The 12,278-nt window shown below is 40.1% G+C and overlaps 2 protein-coding genes across 2 annotated transcripts in view; both read right to left on the bottom strand.

Annotated features, from left to right (window-relative positions):
* Nucleotides 1-12,278, bottom strand: part of LOC135709112 (uncharacterized) — a 494,499-nt gene that overhangs the window by 449,542 nt on the left and 32,679 nt on the right. The window lies entirely within an intron of this gene.
* LOC135709116 (uncharacterized) overlaps nt 1-12,278 on the bottom strand; it is a 167,058-nt gene that overhangs the window by 153,592 nt on the left and 1,188 nt on the right. The gene's annotated exons all lie outside the window — the stretch shown is intronic.

The following is a 12,278-nucleotide window of genomic DNA, read 5'->3' on the forward strand; positions in this document are numbered from 1 at the left end:
GAGCGCACCAAAACAATCCTAACCTCAAACACCGAACCGCAAACAACATCAACGCTGTGCTTGGTGGTGTTGGTGCTGCTGGCTTTCTCATCGCCCGTCCGTCGTTCGATTCGAGTTTACCCTCGTCAGTGGAGTTCACTTTGTAGGTACTTTATCATCGCTCGTTCGGTCGGTTCGACTGCTGCTGCTGCTGAGTCTGATGATGGTATTCAGTTTCATCTATCTATCCTCCACATCCATCGCTCGCAGCCGTCCTACATGTTGACGACGACGACGACGGCGATGGTGATGAGAAGCAGGCAGGCAGCCAGGCGGGACCCCATCGTCGTCGTCGTCGTCGTCAGCCGTATGCCATTTACTGTGGGACGCCGGTAGGGTGGTTCTTTAGTTAAACTGAATATTTTTTCTGGGTCATAAAATTGTAGAATTTTGATGAAATTTTTTTGACGTTCGACTACGTCTGTGATCTCTATATGGGGTTACACTTTGGTGAAAACCGGAAATGAACAAAATTATGAAAGATTTTGAACGTTAATAACTCAGCTGCCCCTGGACCAATTTCAATAATTTTATCACTAATCGATCAGAAATATTTCTACGCATCTGTTGAATGTACGAATGTGTAACGGTAGCTATGATAGTTAAAATTATCACCGATTGCCTGCGAAAAGCGATTTCCCTTACACAAACTTCAAAGTTGAATTTCATCCGGTATCTCCAAACGGTGTTTATTCAATCACCGCGTGGTGAGTGGTGGTGTTCTCCAGTACACAACGAAAGGGTCCTCGCAAGCAGCGAGCTGCAGCCAGCGTTGCCAGTATTCCAGATTTATCTGGATTTTCCAGAATTTTAGTCGTTTTGCCAGATACACAGACAGACCACGTATATTTCCAGATTTTTTTAATATGTTCCAGATTTTCCTAGATTTGTTTTAAAAATATCACTGAAATTGATTTAAACTTTAATAAAAAATAAAAAAAAAGCTCCTTCCCGGCAAAAACATGCTACTTTAATTATTAAAGGCCATCAACGTTGGACATTATTGGAATTTTAAGTTAATTCTGAAAATAGTTCACAGTTAAGTGTGAGGCGAATTCGTTGTGAAACCAAAGGAGAATTTCAAGCTACTTATGAGTAGAATTACATCCATCTTTGTGGGCTTCGGGGTCGTGCGGCGTCACCCATCATTTAGTCGTATTGTGAGTGCCACAAAGTGAGGGTTCGATTCCCGCTCCAGCCAGTGCAAATTTTGGCAACCTGAAAATTTCCCAACTGGTCTAATCGACGTGGTGTGTTGTCCGTTGCCTAGTGTTAAATATTCAGTCTGTGCAACCTCTGGTTGAAGACGGTGTCAATTGTCTTGTCAACTCTGATGACAATTAATCATTTTGTTCGACCATTTTCCACAGAGATGGCGCTGTTCCGCTGGTAGGAAGTGATAAAAATCCCCATATAGAAATTGAGAGAAGTGGGATTAATTCGCTTTCGGTACATATTCAGCTCAAACAAAGTGAACGACATCCTAAAGAAATTAGTCAGGGACTTTGTCGTTCAGTTTTTCCCGAAAATTATGATTAAACAAGCTACAATTAAATAAAAATGATTTTTCCCCATACAGTTTTATCTGCTTTACTACCAGTCCACAGAGAGCCAAAAAAAAAAATCAAATTTGAGAGAGAAAATTTGCTCTCACGACCTCAATTTCTCAACATGCCATGTATTTTGTTGACACTCGATTTGTGATTTCCCTTTAACAGATTACAACACTTCAAAACATGTCTGGTACCTCTATATATGCATTTGCTTTAACATTTGAAGTCCCTCCTTTTTAACATATTCTGCGCAAAAGATACCGCCCCATACATAAAATTCGGCGGGAAATTCTGTGAGGGGTGAGCTATTTTGTGTGCAGAATGTGTAAAAAAGGAGGGACTTCGAATAATACTCTAAATGCATATATAGAGGTACCAGACATGTCTTGCACTGTAGTGTCCTCTGTGAACAACTATAGGAAAACAAATTGTGTTTAGTTTCCGATAGATATCACCGCAAACAACAGCTGTGACATCTGATGGAACATGAATGCAGAAGCTCGACAAAATGATCAATTGCATGGAGGTTTTGTCAATAAAGGAAATACAATCCGGAAGAGAAATCATAGACAATTCTTATGATGAAACTTAAGGAGTGTGCTGATACGAATCATGAGAATAATTTTAATGGAATTCTGTCCAATGTTTCTATGGATATTAACTTTAATAAAATTTAAAGCGCAATTTCTGGGAGACTTTCAAAGGCAAAGTACTTGAGTATTTAGGTTATACTGAAAAGGATTTCAAAACAATTCTGGCCTTACCTACAAAGCAGTTTAAAGGGAATTATCGCATAAGTCTGAAAAGAGTGTGACGGTCATTCTGAAGAGTGTACCAAGAAAATTTGTTAAGAATATTTTAAGAATTTCATAGAGAAAAATTGACGCAAATTTGAGCAAATTCTTGCCAGTTTGAGGTAGTCGTGGAATTGGAGAGTGATTTATAAGAGATTACAAGAGGTAATGCTAAGAACTCTTAGAATGTTACTGGAAAAGTTTAGATATTTTCAAGATTATTTTAGGGAAATATATAAAAGATATATGATGGAATTCTAGGATGATTCAAATTGAACTTAAAAAAAAGGCGAAGATATCATGTGAAGAGTTCCAAGTAAATTGAGACTAACAACAAAATTCATGATCTGAGACGTAGGAAAAATATAAATTCCAGAATTTAGAATCATTGCAAGATCCTGATACTTCAAAAATGAAGCTATCAGACTTACATTTTAGTAGTATAATAAAACTATTCGTTGGCATAAAATTATTCGTAATGGTCATGCAAATACTGGAGTTACCCGTAGTTTAGGTAAACTGTGTGTGAGTTCCACGATGTTAGGCTTTGATTCCCACTTCAGCCCGGTGAATTTTGCTTCAAAATAAAATTGCCTACTGGTCTGCTGGGTGTTGTGTGTTGTATGACGTTAAGAACTAAACTGTAAATCTGTTCAACCTCAGAGTAATATTAGAATTATTTATAACTAATAAAATCTTTAAATTCTTATACTGCATCAAATAGTAAGGACTACATCGACTATTCGTTCAAAAAATCCATCCCATCTAATTACCTTGATTCTTTGCTTCTCATTCTTTTTAAAAAAGTTACAGTTTAAAAAACTATTCTAATCATATTTTCTGCTGTTTTTTTACCCACATTTAACTCAATTTTTGAAATGCTGCGTAAGAGATATTTGAACTTTTTGGGCACACTATACACACAATACTTTTCATTGTTGGATGATTTTGGCAATGCTTACAAGTTATTTGCTTTATATGATTTATTTACACATGTAATTTTTAACCATTCTAGTACTTTAAATAAATTCCAGATGATCATACTGACCTATTTTTACGGAAGATTGGCACATCATTTTGATTTCAATAGCATTATGTTAAAAAGAGGATTTTTTTAGCATTCCAGATTTTTCCAGATTTTATATTTTACCTGGTCCAGATTTTTCTAAAAATGACCTGGCAACGCTGGCTGCAGCCCCCATAGAAGAAGGAAGAAGCCGCACCGCTATTGATCGGAATCAGTAGCTCTTCGTGAGTAGCTGTGGGCCATCTTTGTTAAGCGCGTCATACTAAAGAGTATAAACAACCAAGTTCAAATTCCCATTCCTACACAAAACACAAGCTTCTGCTGCAGTTACCAAAATAGATTGATTATATAAGAAAACGTAGTCCTACGTCACCATTGCTTACAACCCCATAGGGCTGTCCCTTGTAGTTTTTTAGTGGGGTTGAGTTATTTCCTTTTCGTTCCGCATATAATGGCTTATCTTTTGACAGACACGCGTATTGCGTCCACAGGGTGTCTACTAATTTTGGCAAATTAAATTCCCTGAGTTTTACAGTTGTTTTTTTCAGGACCAGATTAAAAAAAAACATTTTGGGTAAAACAATTAATTAAGTGCCACAAACGTGTTTACTATCAGTTTTAAAAGAACAGCTTTATAATCAAAACTATTAAAAGTTGAACATTTTTTGAAAAGTTTATAGACATCTATTTTAAAGTATATTCTTAGCAGAACCAGGAAATTGTTGATAATTCAAGACCAACAATTGAAAAGGCCTAAATTCCATTTTGTAAACAAACCATGTATGGCCATTTTCTCGCGAACCGAAACCTACATTCGCAAACCTAAAACATAATCGAGTAGAGGAGAATTTCCCCTACCTGTTAATTTTGTTGATTTGCCATGGCGGACTTCGGTTCGTGACAAAATGGCCTTTCAAGGTTTGTTTGCAAAATAGAGTTGAAGCCTTTTCAATTGTTGATCTTGAATTGTTGATGTGGGAAAACTACATTTCAAGACCAACAATTGAAATGGCCTTAACTCCATGTTGTAAACAAACCTTGCAAGGCAATTTTCTCGCGAACCGAAACCTTCATTCGCAAACCTAAACCACAATCGGGTAGAGGAGAATTTCCCCTACCTGTTCATTATGTTGGTTTGCCTTTGTGGACTTCGGTTCGCGAGAAAATGGCCTTACAATGTTGGTTTACAAAATGGAGTTAAGGCCATTTCAATTGTTGGTCTTGATTTATAAAAAATGCATACACAGATAAAATTGCTAACGTTTTTGTTTGAATTATCATAATTTGAATCTACAGTAATCAGTGTTCGGAAGAACTCTGTAGCAGTTTGTGTCGTCCAAACGTTACAATAATGAGCCCGTTGGGCAGATGCTCAACAGTTAAAGCGTTTTCCGCTGTACGTGCCACAGCAGAAGTAGCAAAACAAGGAGACGCAATTATAAGAACATTCCAGATACGACAGCTCTAGCTCTCCAGGTCTTATATTTAACTCTAGAATCGATCCACTGATTAAATCGGTACCAAATCAAGATCTTTGGTAGATCGATCTTATGGTTTTTATTTTAATTGACATTTCTGACGTTTATAACTCGCACACTCGCGTAATCCCATTTTCAAAGTGCTTAGTTTGCTATGCTCACTTTTGTTCTAGCCAAAAATGTTGGTTTGCTATTGCTATCCTCACTTTCGGACCATTAATACTCTTGCATATAGAATGGACTATATGCTTGTTTACGTTGGTACCCCAAGAAATTCTTTGCTTTTAAATGTTATCGTGACGGTCAGGAGTAATAAGCCCAGGAGGGAGGTAGCAGAAACCTTCAAATATTGCTGTATTCGAAAATATCGGAAACGCAAATAGTGACGTCATTGTAGAAAGCGATGCTGATGTTGACGTTATGTTCGTTAAATTTACTACGCAGTCTGGGTGAGAGTAAATCATTTTTTTCAATGTGATAACAATTACCAAATTTAACACCTATATATTATTTTGAAGATCGAAAAGATCGAAAGAAGAGATCGATTTTTTTCGATATTTTCGTGGACAAAGAATCGATTCGAAAAATCGGAAATGGGAAAGAAAAAGATCGATCCAAGATCGCCCAATTCTAAGTCGAACAGTGAATGCATAGATGTTATTTTCTCCAGATAAAATCGTGTTCGTGCGAGATCCGAAATATCACTACAAAATCCTCAGAAGTGGGATCTGGGCTGATCGGATTGGTCTTTCGTAAAGCGTGGCAATCGTGAAGTGTTCGAAATGATCGGCACCGAAGTATCGAGATTGTGGATGCCGAAAAGCAAGATTCGAGCGTCAAGCGAATCCAGTGGGAGTGCATCGAGCCAGCGTTGACCAGCCCCGTCCGGAGACAGCGATTTTGGATCCTACCGCGAGCGAGTGAAGATGACGAGACGAAAGGGAGTCCATAAAGGTGTATTCAGATCTGAGCGTTTATTAGCGGAGCGGAGCAAAATTTGCGTTGGAATGAGAGAGACAACTAGTACTTTTCTCCCTCTCGTACCTTCGCAAAATCTCTCTCTGCGCGTGAAATATCGCTCAGATTTGAATACACCTTAAAGCGAACCCCACACGTATCAATATATTGACGCGAAGGGGAAGTATTGACAATAATATTGATGATGTGAATACAGAAATATTGTCAATACCGATGTATTGACGTCAATATTGAATCTATTGACAATACGATTATTGTCAATAAAAGCAATCGTGTAGGGTCCACTTAAGTCTCAGAGCAGAGCCCCGAAGATGATGCCGACGACCAGGAAGAAGAAGAGGAAGAAACGAAGGATAATGTAAAAATGAGTGCCGGTGGTGGAGAGCGACATTTCCATCCGGAGGAACTTAAGCAGCTCATTCCGTTGTTCAAGGGGGGAAGCGGTGAATTGGATTGGCTTCAGACAATCGATCACTATAGAGAGCTGTATGCGTGGACGTCAAATTCGACATTGATGTATGCATCCTGTCGGCTTGGCGGAGCGGCGTACCGGCAGTGTCTTCGAACGTGGGAAAATTTCAAGGCCTGCATCTGTATCGCTTTTCCGGAGTATGAAGACGAAGCGGACGATCATCGGAAGCTGGCAAAATGCGTGAAGGATGGCAAGGAGTCTTACGATAAGTATGTTTTTCGGATGAGTGCCATCGCACAGAAGGGAAAATTGAGCAGTTCGGCGATCATTAAGTACGTTATTAGCGGATTGTCATACGATCCGTTGTACAACAGTCGGGTAACCCGGCGCTACGAGAGTATATATATGAGCTACTCGAACACATTCGTTACTGCGAGTCGAACCAGGAGATGCGCAAGCGTTCCAAAAGCCAGTGTGATGAATACGGGTAGCAGGAGGCAGCATGAAGAGAACCGAACGAACGGGGATGCCAAAGTACTACCGAAACGAAATACGAAGGACGAGTGTTTCAACTGCCACGTTTCCGGACATATCTCGATAAATTGTCTGCAGCCACAGCGTCGTCCCCGTTGCCCCGTGTGCCATAAAGTGGGTCATGATGAGGAAAACTGCTTCAAGCGGAGAAACGAATCAAATTCAAGGCAAGCTAGCGGTGAAGCAGCTGATCCGAAGCCATCAGTGAGCGGAAACACGTCAGCGTACCCAATCGTGAACGGCGAGGAAAGGTAATGGAAGATTTTTGGAGGTTAAGGATTAATCGCTGCTTTCAGTCAACGTCATCATAGAAGACAAGGCACAGACGATTGAGACCCTGGCTGATTCTGGATGCCCGGTGAGTCTAATTAAGAGATGTTGTTTTCAAGATGAACAGTTGTACTGTAAGCAAAGTAACGATGATCTAGCAACTACTGAAATGTATGGTCGTCAATGCTCATGCTCTCAGAGGCAAAACAGAAGTTTCGAGCAGCTGAAAGTACTTAGCCGGTACACCGTTTAAAATTGTGACAGACTGTGCAGCGTTCCAACATGCGTTGAAAGGGAAAAATCTTAATTCAAGAGTGACCATTGGTACTTGAAGAGTACACATACACAGTAGAACATCGACCGGGCTGCCGTATGCGACACGTGGATGCTATGGTTACGACTGGTGACCCACTAGTGGAGCTGATTAAAACTGCCCAAGGACTTCGAGTATTTTGTGAGCTGCTCAAAGCTCGACATAGTGACAAGTGACCTGCTGATGAAAATTGTGGATGGACGAGAAGTGGTTGTCGTGCCAGCAGAGCTACCGACGAGCACATGAAAGTGGACATTTTGGTGTGAAGAAACTGGAAGACATGATCAAGCGCGACTACTTCATTCCGCAGCTCAGTGCTAAAACCAAAAGGTAAATCGAGTGCTGCCTTAAGTGCATCCTCAATTGCAGAGCGAAAACGAGGAAAAAGCGGAAGTACTTTTGCCATCGATCCTAAAAGGCGATGTTCTATTCGATACTTACCATGTTGATCATGTGGGACCCATGGATGCGACGGAGAAACTCGTATTCACGAAGTACGTGTGGATTTATCCTACTAAGACAACGAATGCGACTGAGGTGATCCAACGGCTACGACAACAGAGTGAATTGTTCGGAAACCCTAGGCGTATCATTAGCGATAAAGGATCAACCTTTACATCCCATTTCAAGGAGTATTGTGCCGAGCAGGATGTGGAGCACATCGAGATTACCACAGGTGTTTCGAGAGAAAATCACCAAGTCGAACGCATAAATCAGGTGATCCTGGCCATGTTGACGAAACTGAGTATAGATGAGCGTTGGATTAACGCCAGTTCCAAAGTACAAGTGTAACACCGCACAATGGGAAATTTAAAAAAGGCATTTAAATCAACGTCTCAAAATGACGCTAGATATGATGGTATATTTATGCATCAGAAGTTAGTTTTTTTTTAATTAGAAATCGAATCCCTAGGAGATTGTGCACGGCACGAATCATTTTCTGGTAGTTTAGGGCAAAAATAAGGAATTTTGCCCTATTCTTTAGTGCCTAAAACTGTGTTATAGTCAATTACTAAGTGAAATGTCACTCGATTTTGATAAAACCAGTTTACTTTCAAAGCTAAGATTGTCTTTCATAATCGTATTCATCAAATTGAAAATAGGACTTAGAATTCTTAAGGTTCAGCAGTACCATTTTCAGTCAAAACAATTAAAATAGGGGAAATGTTGGCTTCGGCAATACCTCAACCTATTATCGTCAGGGGGTAAACGAAGTCCTAGAGCACTCAAACTTGGCCAATAGATGTTCTGAAACACAATGTATCCACATGCAAAAATTGAGCTCTCAAGGACGTTGTTTACAACCCTGGCGATAATATAATATAGTATTGCCGAAGCCGTCATTTACCCTATGTGAATATGGGTATTTTTTTGGGTATGTGAAAATGGGGTTTTCCGTTCAGAAATGGTATGATTTACTGAGTTTGCATTTAAAAACCCAACCAAATATTTCCTCAGGGAATATTCAGCGAAGTTCCGAGTACTTCGAGTACGATCAGATTACTTCAGAACTATCCCATTAACTTAAGGAAACTGGCATCGACTTCAGAAACGTCAGGGAATTCTGAATATATATCAAAAAAATACCGAAACATTAAACATATTTAGAGAACTTCAGGTAGGCATACAAAGGTTCAGAAATGTCCAGATAAAATCAGATAACATTACTGATTTAAGGCAAAGTTCCAAGAGCGTTTATAAAGTTAATAAAACTTAAGGAAAATTGTCGAAACATCAAGGCAATTCAATTAATTTCCGTAAAATTGCGGGCTCTTATCAAAAATACTGAGAAATCCTGGGTAGTCTGCAGAACTTTAAGGAAAATAATAAATCTTTTTGGCAGGTTTAATAACATCTGGAAATTCTATGGACTATTGAAAAAGCTATGAATTATGTGTCGATAATTTAAGGACAGCTCCATGAATTGCAGAAAAATCATGTGAACTTCAGTGAAAATCATCATACCAATATTAAGTATTTCGTTTTGATTTCAGGAAAACTGCAGGAGCTTAATGAAGTTTGGGAAGATTTCAGAGAAATTCGAAGACTTCACGGAAGTGCAGAGATCTTCAGAAACATTTAGAAATAATCATTTAAGTCTATGGAATTTAAGGGAAGATCCAAGAACTTCAGGAACTTTTCAAGAACATCAGCAAAATATGGGAGCTTTTCAAAGAAACTCCAAAAATAGGGGGAATTTCAGGGGTAGTTCAGTTCCATTACTTACTTGATACTTGATGGGCTACGAATCGCCTTGTTGATTCTGCGCCGAACGAAGTAGTCTTCTCCACTGGACTCGGTCCTGAGCCAATCGCTTCCAGTCGCCACGAACGTTTAGCGACCTGATGTCCTCTTCAACTGCAAAAAGCCAACGTGTGCGAGGTCTACCCCGGAGTCGACGGCCTTTTCCGGGTTCTCTGCAGAATATAATCTTTGCTTGTCGTTCTTCCGGCATCCGCACTACATAACCAGCCCAAAACTTATCCGTGAGCCCAATCCTCGCCGTCAATTCCGATGATATCGATGTCGTTCGCAAAGACAAGGAGCATGTGCGATCGTGTGATGATCGTCCTGCTTCAATGCATCTAAGGTCACCAACGTGGTCAAAATCTCATCTGCAACCGGCACACTTGATCTCGATCCATCCAGCGTTGCGCAAATCAGTCCAATCAGTTTCGCAGGAAAGCCATGTTCTAGCATAGTCTGCCAAAGCTCATTTTTCTTCACTGAATCGTGCGCTGGTTTGAAATCAATAAACAGATGGTGAGTCTGCAAGTTGTACTTCCGGGATTTATCAAGGATTTGACGCAGGGTAAACATTTGATCCGTCGTTGATCGGCCCTCACAAAAACCAACCTGGTATTCGCCGAAGAAGGACTTCTCAAGCGGTCCCAATCTGTTGAGCAGAACGCGTGAAAGTATTTTGTACGCCCAATTCAGAAGAGTTATTACTCGATACTTGGCGCACTCTAGTCTGTGCCCTTTTTTGAATAATGGGCAAATGTGACCATCCAACCAGCTAGCAGCCAGTTCTTCGTTCTCCCATATCTTCATTAGAATACGGTGGATTGCTTGATGCAGCTGCTGACTTCCGTTTTTGAGAAGTTCGGCCGGGAGCTCGTCCTTCCCAGCAGCCTCATTGTGCCGTCTGCGATGTTTACTCTGTTTATTGATATTCCTTCACTCTCTCCATTCAACAATGTCTGTTCTCAAAGTGTTCCTTCTGGCAACCACCATTGTTTTATGTGTCAGCAAATTCCCTTCAAGGTCATTGCACATGGCGGAAGATGGCGCTGTTTTACTCCGACAGTCACGTAGAACCTCTACGCATATCGTTCTGCTCCATACTTTCTTGCGCCTCAACAATTATGCGTTCTTCGTATTGCCTTTTCTTTCTGTGGTGGGTTCGCTTGTCAGCTGTCCTTGTTCAGCCGGGTACCATACACTAACATCCGGCTTCTGGCAACGTTCTTCTCATGCGTCAACCTCTGGCACTCCTCATCAAACCATCCATTACGTGGTCGTCTTTGAGCCGTACCTATCACTTCTTGTGCGGTTGTGTTCACCACTCCGTGGATTGTGTTCCACAGATTGTTGAGGTCATCGTTCGCGTTGATTTCGCTAATCCGCTCATCAAGCTTCTGGCGATACTCAGCAGCAACACCTTCTGCTGACAAGCGATGGATATTGAAACGCATCGAATTCGTAACGGACGACATTTTACGGACAACAACATAATGATCTCAGTCAATGTTAGGCCCCTGAAAGTCCATACATCCGATAACATCTGAGAAGTGCCGGCCATCCACCAACATGTGGTCGATCTGAGTGCACGTTTCGCCATTTGGATGTCTCCTGGTGTGTTTTCGGATATTCTTGTGCATTCAGAAAATTTGCGGGAAATTTTAAGAAGTTACCAGGATTTCAGAGAACTTCGGAAATGTTAAGAAAAATATTGAGGTCTTCACATAAGTTCAGAAGTTCACGGAAGCTTAATATTTTTAGGACAGTTCAATTAAATTCAGGGCAGAACAATGAGATCTGCAAACACTTTAGAGAAGTTTTGAGAGCTTCAGGAAAGGACAAAGAACCTCAGAGCAGTTCCGTTAACATTAGATAATTTAGATAAATTTTAAAGGACTTTGGAGATTTCAGCCAATTTCCAAAGCATTGAGGAAGATCCATGATCGATAGGAAGATTAATGAAACTTTAGGAAATCCGAAAAAGTTCAGGGAAGTTAAAAAAAATTGATGAGAAATATTGTGAGCATCAGGCTAGCATATCAAACTGCAAAAGAACTCCAAGGCAGTTTCATTAACTTCAGGAAAATTTTGGGAACTTTCAAGTATAAAGAGAGATAGAGAGAGAGAATGATAAGTAATTTCGTTTCTCCAACTAACTTCATGAAATTATCCTCAGAATGCCCTTGAAAATTTCCTCTCGAGTTCACTGGAATTTCATTAAAATTTGCTTGGAATTCAATTTAAAGTTTTCCTGAAAGTCCACTCAAAACTATCTCAGGCCTTAAATTTTCTCAGAACTTCCTTGAAAGTAGATTGCCCTTGATAAGAGACGAATTCTCCTACCCGATGATTATGTTGGTTGCTTGGACGTGCCTTGAATTCCCAGACATCATCGAGAGAAGTCATTGTTTACAAAAACTGATACGCCCTTATTCCAGCTCTATCTAGAACTAAAGAGTTCTACCGTTTATAACTGCCCAGACTGATCATAGCATTAGATAATCCGATTAGATTTGTTTTCAAAACATTTCAAGTGTAAAAATTAATCATACCACATTGTAAACGAACCACCCTAGTTCGAAAACCATCATCTTTCAAAGTGGCAAGGGGCGTCCGACGGTGAACTTTTTTTTCTT

Source organism: Ochlerotatus camptorhynchus, unplaced genomic scaffold, assembly GCF_037179485.1.
Source record: "Ochlerotatus camptorhynchus isolate MF236.1 unplaced genomic scaffold, CSIRO-AGI_Acam_v1.1 ptg000350l, whole genome shotgun sequence".
Lineage (NCBI taxonomy): Eukaryota > Metazoa > Arthropoda > Insecta > Diptera > Culicidae > Ochlerotatus > Ochlerotatus camptorhynchus.